At 43.6% G+C, this 13,039-nt stretch overlaps 1 pseudogene; it reads left to right on the top strand.

Moving 5' to 3' along the window:
* The first annotated feature begins 535 nt into the window (after positions 1-535).
* Positions 536-1,940, top strand: LOC107528826 (C-C motif chemokine 3-like 1; annotated as a pseudogene).
* Positions 1,941-13,039: the final 11,099 nt, after the last annotated feature.

Raw genomic sequence — 13,039 nt, 5'->3', positions numbered from 1 at the left:
ACCACTCTTGTACCTCCAGGCTTCCCGATTCTGTATTTTCCATCTACAGTGTGACTACCTTGGTTTATGCTGCTTGAGACTCAGTGGCATTATTACTCACGTCACTGGTCAGAACAATTGTGGAAGTACATCAGAGCACTCTGCTCTATGGAATGAGGTGGCAACCTCCACTTCAGAGAGATCTGTCACATGAAAAGGAAACAGCTAAGCATGATCCCTGGGCGATGACAATTAGTGGTCACCCATCTGGAGAAACAACTTCCTCATAAGCATCCCAATCAAACTAACAATTGAACCATTCTTGTGTGTACCCTAAATCTCTGTAGTAACCACAGGCAACTCTGGGTTGTACAACTCACATGACACCACTATACGTAAAATGTCTTGCTTAGACACTTCCAATCTCTATGTTTTCACTGGCCAGGGCTGCCTATAAAAGGAGGGAAGATAGTGCAGATCCCAGAAGGAAGCCAGCAGAAGCAATTTCCAAAGCTCCATCTCAATTCTGCCCACATTCCTCTGCCTTCCCAGCATCATGAAGTTCCTTGGGACTATGGTCCTTGTCTTCCTCTGCACCAGGGTCCTCTATGCCTACGAGGAAGGTGAGTTTGTTGTCCACTTTCCTTTAACAGCAGTTGCTCCCCACACTCTAGCCAGAAGTCAGGCCACATCTTCCAAGTCCTCTGGCCTGAGAACCCCCATGTGAAATTGAGAACTTCGAACAGGGTTTCAAGATAACATTGTTTTCTTTAAGAGGGTTCAAATGGAGTCTATTGATCTGGGCTGCATGATGGGAGTTGAGAGGTTTTCTATTACTCTTTGGATGAGATCATTAAAGTTTTATTTATTGGTTTATTAGCATGAGGTAAAATCTAGGTCTATTTAGATCCTATTGGTGCTGGTAAGTTTTAGAATCACCTTAGCTATTCCCAAGAATTGTCCCTACTTTTACTCAGTTATCTTATGATTCAATGGATAGAAAATAAATTTTCCCCAAAGAGATTTAAGAAAAGGGAGTCGACTATCTAGATTTTGGTTCCCTGTAGAGTAAGATAGAGTCCAAAATGAAGAGACAAACCAAAGAAGAGACTAAGGAAATTGATGAAAAACAAAAAAGCCAAATTCTTTCCAGTTTCCTTTCCCCCCACGCCTCATCTCTGAGCTATGCTTCCTCTCTGTATTTCTTCCTGACCCGCTGGGGCTTGCCTGTGCTCCTGAACAGCTCCTGTTGTCCTTGTTCCCAGCAGAAAGAACTTACATTGCATCCACCTGCTGCATGTCCTACACATCCCGGCAGATCCCCCGCAGATTTGTGGCTGCCTATTTTAAGACCAGCGGCCAGTGCTCCAAAAGTGGTATTGTGTAAGTATCAGTCCCCTTGCCCATCCGTGGGGTGACAGAGGACACAGGAGTCTGAGTGGGGAGCAGTTCACAAGTGCACCAGCTGTTGGATAAGGAGCCGTCCTGGGAAAGCCTAGCCCTCTGGGGGCCTTATGTGCATGCGGGACAAAGAGAGAGGCCACTGGAGCTGTTTCTTGATGTGACATGGGGCCTGCAGGGAGCCAGAGAAGGTGTGCCTAGAAGTAGAGGAAAGAGAGAAGAGAAAGAGACAGCAGAAAGGAGGTGGCCTTAGGTTATCTCCATAAATCACTCAGGAGCAAAAGTCCCTGAGGTTTGGGGAATGATTCCTTGATAAGGTGGACCAGCTCTGAGCTGCCCACAGGGATGAAGATGAAGGGGCCACAGGTGGTCAGGTGTGTCCTTCCTCACCCTCTACATAATACTTCTGCCTTCTCTACAGCTTTCTCACCAAAAAGGGCCGGCATATCTGTGCCAATCCCAGCAATGCCTGGGTTCAAGAGTACATCAACAACATGGAGGAGGCTCCCGAAGCAGCCTAGAGGGTCAGCGTCCCAGTGGGCAGCAGGGACATGGACTAAGGGGTGTCCCTGCAACCCCAGAAGTTCCCTGTCCTGTGAGTCCTTCCTCCCTCCACTAACCACATTCTGAAAGCTTTCTTTAATTTAGTAAGGCATTTAAATATTGTAAATCGTCTTCTTCATTTGACGCTTTCTTTGAGAAATCACTATAGCACCCTCTTGTCCCCAAATCCTTTCACAGTCAAGCATACAGTGGTGGATTCAAGCTCAGGGTGATGGTGAATGACTGTGCCCCTGTCTCTGGGTAGACATTGGACCAAACCTATCCACAGATGCTGTTGAGATGGTGTAAGCCCTTTGCTCTGTTAAAATCACCAGAATAATAAAGATTCTTTTTGTTTTCTTAAGCACATATTGGACTGCTGGTTATTCTGTTATTTTTTTTGTTTCCCCTGGTCAATCATTTTCACTAGCTGGAAGGAATGAGATGGAAGGATTAGAGGCATCCGAGCAGGAAAGGAAGGCAAGAGAAAGGGGTGAGCGTCGTTCCCACAACACCAGGCTTTAAGCCTGTGACACGTTGCTCACAGGCTGAAAACGAAGGAAAGTATTAAAAACAAATGCAAATGTACATGGACCAGGGAATTCCATCATTTAAATGAACACCAAGGCAAATCATTCCATCATGCATATTTATGAATTTTCATAAATCCGGCTTTCTTATGAATGAAGACTGTCCTCCTAAATGCTTCTTCCCTTCCCCATTGCTTCCAAACTAACTGAGGCTGGCTGGTCTGTGCCAACCCCAGTGAGTGTCTGGGTCCAGGGGTGCATCAGGAACCCAGAGCTGAACCCAAGGGGTCCAGAAAGAAAGAGCCAGTCCACCTGTAGGTTGGGGAGCGAGACCTGAGCTAGGAGAATGGCATTGCAACTCCAGAAGCTACCTCCCTATGGGTCTAACTCCATCTCCCACTAACTAAACTTTGGATCCTTCCATACTTAATTTTTTTATTTATTTGAGTTATTTCACCTTTATTATACATTTAGCATTTTGAATTATGTTTTTTATTAAATGTTTCCTCTAAGAAATCACATAGTACACAGTGATTCAAGGCGATGTTGAATGATTGTGCTAAAGCTCCTCTCTAGATATTGGACCAAATCGATCAACAAATAAGAATTTATAAATGTTCATTTTCAGCAAATATTTGATCTTTGTGCTATGTTATAACTTTTTTTTTTAAATATATCTTTATTGATTTCAGAGAGAGGAAAGGAGAGGGAGAGAGAGAGAGAAACATCAATGATGAGTCATTGATCGGCTGCCTCCTGCACGCCCCCGACTGGGGATCGAGCCCGCAACCCGGGCATGTGCCCTGACCGGGAATCGAACCCCGATCGCCTGAATCCTAGGTCAACGCTCAACCACTGAGCCACATCCAGACCGGCTGTTATAACCTTTTTAATAATAAAGATGCTTCCATTTATTTAAAAGTAAGTCTTGGACTTCTGGGCATTGTTTTGGTTATTTTCTTGAACATCAATAATACTGTTTGGGAGGGGTGAAAGGGGAAGTTTAGAAAAATTGGAGAAGTGAGAAAAGAGAAGACATACGACTGTAATTACCACACACCTTACAATGGAGACAGCATCCTGGAAAGCCAAAGCAGACATAATATGCTATAAATTAAACTATAACTTATATTCCATAAAATAAAATCGACAAATTACATGAACAAAAAAGCAAGACTCCTTCATGTGCATCTTTGCTTTTTAAAAATAAGTCAATCTTTCTTAAGAATAAGGACTTACATTTATTGAGTTTAATGTAATTAAGAACTTTTCTGCATTGGCTCATCTTGTCCTCAGAATATCACTGTGCTGCATACACTGTCGTTGCCCCAGTTGGTAGGTGAGGAAACACACCTATCAACTCAGAGAGCTTAGGTTAACTTCTCCATGGCTATATAGTTAGCAGTGTTGGGATTTAAACCTGGGTCTCTGTCCCATGCTTTTAACCATCAGATCCCTGTCTCTCAAAGTGATGTTCCATCTGGAACAGATTTAATCTGACATTCCCTGTTCCATGATGTGGGCATTCTGCTTCCAACTAACTATGAGATCATCCTCTTGGGTAGACAAGGACAAGATGACTCAAGTCTCCTCTGCCTAGTACCATGTCTCCACTTTGCTTAAACTTATCAAGCCAAAAGTCAGAGGGCAGGCAAAGTCTCTCTCCTTGACATCTCTTTCCCTTCCCCTTGCCCCTACTCAGGTACACTCAGGGTACACTTGCAAATATGTTATCTATGTAGAATCTAATTAGATATTGAGAAGACTCCATCTTTCCTTGATGGCACCCCCAATTTCTACAAGCATTTCCCTTGGAGTTCTCTCTTCTGCCTTTATGGAGTGGTGAAGCTATAACCCTCCCTGCCCTGGGCAGTAATTCTTTCCTCTCCCCTCGCTTCAACATCCTGCTTCAATAGACTGGAAGGGTGGGGAGAGGCATAGGCCATCTGTCTCCGGGGATGTCCTCTCTGGAGCGGGCATATGACATGCTCTTTTTTGAATAAGACAACAGCTTTTTGCAGTAGGATAAAGTACAGTCAACATCTTGGGAAATCACAAAAATTTCCCAAAAAAAACCAAAACACGCAGACAACAGTGACACTGCCTAATGCTGGAAAAATGAAGGCAAACAATCACTTGTAAGATTACTGCAACTTAGAAAACCCTCAACTGCTCCTCCATTTTAGAAAAAAATTATACAGCTTCTATGAGTTAATATTCTTCATGTGTCAAGAACAAATTAATAAGAAAATAGCAGTTATATTACATACCTGAGTACTGATCGTTATAATTTTACTTTTAAAAGAAATGAATGTTTTCCCTTTCCCATTATCTTTCCTTATTACTATTAGAATCGGTGGCACTGGAAACAACAGGCATCTAGGGGGTTGGTTACAAATGCAGAGTGAACTCCACGCCAAGTCCTCCTGTACACAGGCATGCCAAGCCTCCATCCACATCAGGGCCTTTGCATTTGCTCCCTCTGACTTTCCACTATTTTCATCTCTACCTCCAAAGACTTGCATACAAATGTTTATAGTAGTTTTATTCAAAATATTCCCCAGTGTCATTCAAAATGAAACCGGAAGCTCATCAAGTGGTAGATGGATAACCCAATTGTGGTACAGTCAGTTCTGCTAAAACATGACACGTGCATTCCTAGAAATCACAGTATTATGCAAAATTATAAAGGAAAAACCCCAAGGCTTAGGGGAAATGGGATTGGGTGCAACACACAAGCACTTCATCAGTGACACATTAAAAAACAACAGGAGCCCGGCCGGTGTGGTCAGCGGTGGAGCACCAACCTAGGATCCAGGAGATCATGGTTTGATTCCCAGTCAGGGCACATGCCCGGGGTTGCAGGCTCGATCCCTGGCCCCGGTCGGGGCGCATGCGGGAGGCAACCAGTCAGTGTGTGTCTCTCTCTCAGACTGATATTTCTCTCTCTCCCTCTTTTTCCTTTCCACTCTCTCTGAAAAGCAATGGAAAAAATATCCTTGGGTAAGGATTAAAAAAACAAACAGGAATCCAATAAAAATGGTAGCGTAGTTTTACACACGCTCGATAACTAACATAAGTACTACAGTAAATGTAGCACTTTAATTTGAAAAAGACCTGAAGTTTGCTTGTGGAAGTGAGAATCAGAAGGGCCGTGGCTTGTGAAGCTGTAGAAGGAGGGTTATGTGAAATCAGGAGAGTTGTAGCTCCAGCTGTAGGCGGGTGTGGCTCACAGCGCGTGCAGTGGACTGAAGCAGCTGGCAGGTATTCAAAATGTGTGTGCTTTGTGTTTTCCTACGAGGTTTGTTTGCCTAGTGTTTTTCACAGATAAAATCATGTATAAGCAAATGCAAGAACTTGTGTTATGCTCAAATTGTTTCCTAATATATCAATCATATTGAAAAATAAATTCACATTTTCTAAGTAAGCATTATAGCAAACTAACTATACATCCATAAATGGAATATTACTCAGCGAGAAAAAGGACCCAACTACTGATACATGCAACAACACGGCTAAACCTCACAAGCATAGTAAGCAAAAGAATCCAGACTGAAAAGGCTACATATTGAACTACTCTATTTACATAGTATTATGGAAAAGGTGAAACTTTAGGGATGGAAATCTGATCAATGGTTACCAAGAGCTGGGGAAGAGGGAGGGTGCTGACTGAAAAAGGGGTACAAGGGAACTTTTTTGGAGTGATGGAAATATTCTCAATCTTGACTGTGGTGATGGTTATATGACTTTTTACAAAATTCTTTATGCATTTGTCAAAACTCATCAAACTATACACTTAAAAATGGTCAATTTTTTCTGTATTTAAACTATCTATAACTCAGAAGCCCCTCCCAGACATACTCTAGGGGCCCTGTTCACATTTATTTTAAATTTATATACGTTATAGTTGTAATTCCTTTTCAATTTCGAATTATGCTACTGACTAAATGTTCCGGGGAATCACGTGGCCCCACTTACTTCCCTTCACCTTTTCCCCCCAGTCACACAGGGGATTTCAGTGGCTGCAATAAGCAGGGTCTAGGCAGCCACTGTAAGAAAGTCATCAAACCTGCAATATGTGTTTACTGTGAGTACCAGTTCTGGGTCCTGGGTTTGAAAAGAATAAACTTTTCCTTCTTCCCTCCTTCCTCCTGTCCTGGGTTGCTCCCTCCAAATTTAATTAAATACCAAGTTTGAGAAGTGTTAATATTAGAGAGGGCATGGACCAACTGATATGCACACTCTGCCGCCGGGAGTGTGAATTGGCCCTATCACGTTGGAAAGGATGTCATCACCTGTAGAGAAAAGGTGAGCATAGCCAACCTTCCCTAATACGTCCTGCAGACACTGCTGCACGTGCACACCAGGAACCATGCGCAAGAATGCTCGCAGCAGCCCTGCTAGCATTAGCAAGCATGGAAGGGGGCAAAGGAAAACGAAATTGTGGTGTAGTCAGACACTGAAACATCAGCAGGAGAGAAAGCAAGCATCTTACAGCCACACGCAGTAACACGGGTGAATCCCAGAGCGTATTCTTAGAGAGAGAGAAAAGCTGTGGAAAAATATACATAATAATGATTCCATTTATATAAAGTTCAAAAACATACAAAGCTAAAACTACATCGTTTAAGATTCACCTGTACCTGGTGAAACTAGAAGAAAAGCAAGAGTACAGTGTAAACAATATTTGGGAGAGAGGTCGCTCGGAGGGAGAATTGCAGAGGGGCAGGGGGTGGAGGGCGCGGGGATATCTGTCCTGCTGTTACTCTTTACACTCAATCCACATTTAATGTCTACTCAATATTAAATAAAAGTAATTATAAAACTATAAAAATCAGGTTATAAAAAAGAACATTCACTATGACCCCATTTTTTGTTTAATCATATGTGTATGTAATACCTATAAGGATTACAGAGAGAAAAATGCCCAGAAAAATCACATACCAAACCAGTCATGGTGGTAAACAGTGAGCTTTTTCTTCTTTCATTTTCTTCAACATTCTAGAAAAACCATGCACCATTTTGTTTTAAATTACATATACAAATTTATCAGGAAATAAAATTGTTCTTTATATGTCAAAGCATGGGTTATGAAATAGTTGGGGGTTTTTAATTTTGGGGGGTTGGTATGGTCTCATCTAGGAAGAAAGCATGCAGAAAAAAGACAAAGATACATCTAAAAATGTTACTGTGGGATTACAGGGGGTTTCTACTTCTTTTTGCCTAAGTATTTCTAAATTTCTCCACACCGTTGCTTTTAAAACAATGAATCATGATGAAGGCTTTTGTTTTCTTTTAAGAATGAATTGTCAAAGGTTCAGTGCCTGTTTAAATTCATAGAAGACCCAATGCATCTTGTTCATGACTAACTTTCTGGTTCCTGGACAGTCTTTGGCTCATAGTACGCATTCAATAATTATTTTTAGAATAAATGAAGGATTAAATGAGTGAGTTAGGAAATGAACAGTGTTAACTAAACAGGTGAAAGAACACTTGGTCTCCAATTTATATTTGTCCCTTCTCTGTCCATTAGTCTAGAAAGGGCATAACTCCCACAGTTAAGAAGAAAATGAAGTCCAACATGGGAAGGTAGATTGTATGGCTTTTCATTCCTTGTTTGGACGAAGTCCTTTCTAACAGCTGAGACAATGTACAGTTAGAGGCTGATAGTTCTGGATTGGTAGGGGGCAGAGAGGTTGTAGAACATTGAAGACAAGCACACAACAACCAGCTTTCCAGGAAAAAGAGGGGGAAGGAAGGCAGATTCCATGAATTTTAGTGTGGTCAGCTACGTCTGTTCTGGGCAAGAGTCTCTACCTATGCAATTCTTGGCAAGAAACCCTTTGTCAACACTTTAAAAAGGAAGTGCTCACTGCAAGTCAGCACGGGTACAGCCAGGGCGGGTCAGGCTGGAGGGACCACTTCCCTCTTTGGCAGTACGAACATCTGAGGAAGGGTGGGCTGGAAAGAGCTGTAGAAAAACTATCTGATCTTCAGCACTTAACAAAAGTGCTGTGATCAGACAGGAAAAGAGTAAAGTTCAGGAAACTGAAGTACAATCTGCTGTGAGCCTGAACCATTGTTGCATGCGCCAGTGTGCAAAAACAAAGTTCAAGCCTTAACTTTCCCCAAGTCCCCCTCCCCCACCCCAGCTCTTCTTTGAATATGGGAAGTAGAGTCAGTCAAGCAAGACTGATGCTCCAGAAGGAGGATACATGTTGCCAACCAAAGACCAAAGCTCGAAAAACAGATGACTTGGTGTCATCCGTTCCAAGACTCAAAGAGACCCAAGCAATGGTATGAATCAGCTTCTTCCATCCTTCTGCCCATGTGTGTCTCCTACATCCCCCACATCTGATGTTCTGCTAGCCAAGGGGACCAAGGCCACTGTCTACCACCCTCCCTCTCCAATACACACACAGTAGCCCACAGTCTGCAGGGAGGAGGCATCCATCTAAGTGTCAGTTTCTCTCCCTACTTATGCTCTTAATTTGTTGGGAGAAAGCAGGCAGCTCAGCCCCTCTCCATCCACCTAGGGGAGGGGGAGTGAAGTCGAGGGGATAGGAATCCATGGACTTTTCTTCTTTGTGTTTCCTTAAAGCAAGTGACAAGAGCTCATGTTAAATCCACACACTTACTCTCCAGGATATAGCTACCCAGGGTCCCACTAGAATATGAGCCACACTGGCTTGCTTTGTCGCTTCGTCACTTCGTCGCTACCTGCAGGGCCCATGTGAATGAGATGGTGGTGAAATGAGATGCAAACTGTTGAGTCACCAGACCCAAGGACCTGGACAATGGACCTCATCTCTAATCACTTTCATCCTCACTCCCTTCTCTCCAGGAACTCGCTCTTCTGTCTGTTCCTCAAATGTGCCTAGCCCGTTCCCACCTCTGGGTCTTTGCCCTTGCCCTCTACCCAGGCAAGCTTCCCCCTGATCTGTGTGAGTCTGGCTCCTTCTCAAAGAGCAAGTTCTAGATGAAATGATACCCCTTCCCAGTGGGCTCCCCTGACCAGCTTGTTAAGCAACTTCTACCCAACCCTCAGGCACTCTCTAATACATGGCCCTGGTTTATTTTCTTTCTAGCTTTTAACTCCATCTTCCACTACATTGTCTGTCTCCCCCACTAAAATTTGAGCACCTGAAGAGCAGGGGCCTTGCCCTTCTTGTCTGTCTCTGTATCCCCAGGGCCTAGAAAGCGCCCCGGCATCAATAAACATCTACTGAGTGCATGAACATCTGCCTTGAGGAAGGCCTCAAGATGGGCACATAAGGAAGACTTCACTCACTTAGGTCCTTTATGCTACATATGCCTTTCAGTAACCATGTGTAACTTTAAAAACTTAATTAGATTACTCAAATGTTCCCATAGCTCGTAAACAGTGGATTTTGGGACTAAAAACAGTGCCTCTGACTAGCTCATAAATTCCTGCTGTTTCCATTAAAACAGGAGTTCAAATTTTTCTTTCTAGTGGAAGAGCATTTTCTTTGCAAACAACTTTATCTAGAACCCCATTATATAAAACTGATAAAAACATAGGTGCTTAAATCAAAACCACAATGAGATACGACCTCACGCCCATTGGTATAGCTACTACCAGAAAAACAAAAACAGAAAATAACAAGTGTTGGTAAGGATGTGGAGAAATTGGAACCCTTGTGCACTCTTCATGGAAATGTAAAATGGTACAGCTGCTGTGGAAAACAATGGCAGTTCCTCAAAAAATTTAAAATAGATTTACCATATAATCCAGCAATCTCACTTCTGGGTATATACCCAAAAGAACTGAAAACAGGATCTCAAAGAACTGTTTGTATGCCCATGTTCATAGCAGCACTATTCACAATAGCTAAAATGTGGAAGCAACCCAAGTGTCCATCGACAGGTGAATGGAATATATTCATTCTTAAAAAGTAAAGAAATTATGACATGCTGCAAAGTAGATGAACCTTGAGGACATTGTGCTGAGTGAAATAAGCCAGTCACCAAAAGACAACTACCATATGATTCCACTTACATATGAGATACCTAGAGTAATCCATTTCATAGAGATAGAAAGTAGAATGGTGATCTCCAATGGCTGGGAGGAATGGGGAATGAAGAGTCATGTTCAATGGGTATACAGTTTCAGTTTGCAAGATGAAAAAAGTTCTGTGGATGGATGATGGTGATGATCGCACAATATATTAATGTATTTAATACCACTTAAAATGATTACAATGGTAAATTTTATATTATGTGTATTTTACCACAATGAGAAATATTGGGGGGGAAATCCCACAATTGATTAATCTGAATTTGGTGGGAGTGGAGGTAGCAGACAGCCACATCTGCTCAACCTCTGAGCAGGGTGACCAACTCCTCTCTGTGTCAGCACTGAAAGTCCCACATTCCAGGAACCCCCTTCATCCCAGGCAAACCAGGATGGTTGATCACACTACCTCCCCAGTCACTGAACCATTGTGTCGCTCTACAGGGACCCTGCACCCAAACTTGAGGGTGACAAGACACAATTGTATTGTATGGAGTTGTGTTCCGGGGCACAGATCTGATTGCTGCACTGCGAATGATGCCTCAGGGGCTGTGCCAGTGGGTATTACCCCAGAGTCACCTCCAGGGAAGGGAAGGGATGAAAACACCTGCAACCTGTCCTGGCCCAAACCATAGGGCACAGCCTCACTACCCTGCCTCTAGCTCCCGGAGCCTGACCCAGAAGGAACTCGTCCTCAGCCCCAAAGCAGTTCTGACGGAGCCAAAAGCCCTGTGCACTTTCCTTGGTTGCTAAGGATCTGACCAAGCTCCCTGTGCTGGGCAGGGGGCAGGGGCCTTCAGCTCAGCATTGGCGAGGGGTTGCAGTCCAGTCCTGACTGGTGAGGCCCATCCATCCCGGAATCCCCTCTGGATCCTTCTCCCTACTCCCAGCCCCCATCAGGCCTGAGTCCACATGCCTATCCTGTTGGGCCCTGGAGGTGCTGAGCCTGAGACAGTGGTCCAGGCCTCTGAACCCATCCACGCCTGAGGATGGGCTCACCGAGGGGGCTTGACCAGGCTCCCTGGGGAGGGGCAGCAGTGGAGGGCAGTTTCTACTGCAAAGCCCTTGGTCTCTGGGCTGGCTCCCCCCCTACTACCGCCCTCAAGACGCAAGCCAAATGAAACCTAGGGCCATTCTCTGCCTTCTTTTCTTCAAATAAACTAACTCAGTACTAATATTTTAGATATGTCAGCAGTCACAATTCTCAAGAAACAAAGCTCTCATGCAATTGTGGATTTTTCTATCTTGTGATTCCTGACCAGCACCCTCTTATAAGTAATATGTTAGATTGTGTTACATATTGCACAGGAGAAAATTATAGAAATTTGGGTGGGAAGATTGTAATTTTAGATAGAGTGTCCTAGAAAGACTTATTGAAAAGATAGAATTTGAGTAAAGACCTGAAGGAAGTTAGGGAGAAAGTAATACAAATACTTGAGGGAAGATTAACCCAAGCAGAAGGAACAGAAATCTGAGTCAGCCTGCATAACCGAAGCAAAATGAGGGGGAGGTTAGAGGGGGAGAGTAGCAGGACAGGAAAACATACCGACAGCAGGGGTGAGATCACAGGGGAGCTTATAACAGTGCCAACAGGGGCCAGATCACATGAGGGCTTGTAATTTATTATAAAGGTTGGGCTTTACATTGAGTGGGATTGAAAAGCCATTGGAGGGTTTCAAACAGGATTAAACTGATCTGAATTCTTTTTTAACAGGCTCACTATGGCTGCAGTCGGGAGAATGAACTGAAGAGGGGCAGGGGCAGAGTAAGAAGCCAAGCCAGAGGTTTTTGCAAGAATCCCAGAGAGACAAGGGGGTTTGTGCCAGGTGGAGAGAGTGGAGTTGGTGAGGAACAATAAGATCCTGGACATGTTTTTGAAAGTAGAGCAAACGTTATTTATGAATGGATTGGGTGTGGGGTGTGAAATAAAGAGGAGTTAAGGATCGAGATTCTATACGAGGAATCACACAGCTGGGTTTACACATTAGAGCGCTCCCTCCAGTGGGCACCCCTGATAATAGGCTATTTGCCCATTTGAAAGGTGGTTGACTCCTGAGGGGAAAACTCTGATTTAGAGAATTAAATAAATCTCCTAGAGGAAGAATCCTTAAAAAAATACAGTCGCTCTTGTCTACCATAAACAAAAAGTCAACTAGGTATTCCCTCCACAAAAATGATTCATTTGGGGAGAAGGAAGGATTGCAATCTGGTACAAGCAGAGGACATTTACAAAGAGACAGCAAGGAGAAAGCAGTTCTTTTACTGAGGGGAAGGGGAAGTTAAGGGGAGGGGCCGCTTTAACCATAGAGCTCTGTTGCAAACCTGGTGTTTTTCCTGTAGGGCTTTTGTCACCCACATAGGATGTGAGAGCTCCTCCCATAGGGTCTCAGGATTCCTGCCTTCACTAATGTCTCTGTCATCAATTTTGACACACTTTTGCCTGTATCCATTGGGCAGTTGCGAAAGCCCCATGCCCTCAACTTCCTGTTGCATTCCCAGACTTGTTCCCTTATTAGAAGCATCGTGTTGTCAATTGTATAGTCAAAGAACA

The sequence above is a fragment of the Miniopterus natalensis genome, chromosome 17, assembly GCF_054644295.1.
Source record: "Miniopterus natalensis isolate mMinNat1 chromosome 17, mMinNat1.hap1, whole genome shotgun sequence".
Lineage (NCBI taxonomy): Eukaryota > Metazoa > Chordata > Mammalia > Chiroptera > Miniopteridae > Miniopterus > Miniopterus natalensis.
Note: the sequence above shows the minus strand (reverse complement) of the source record. Positions and strands in the feature narration are given on the sequence as shown.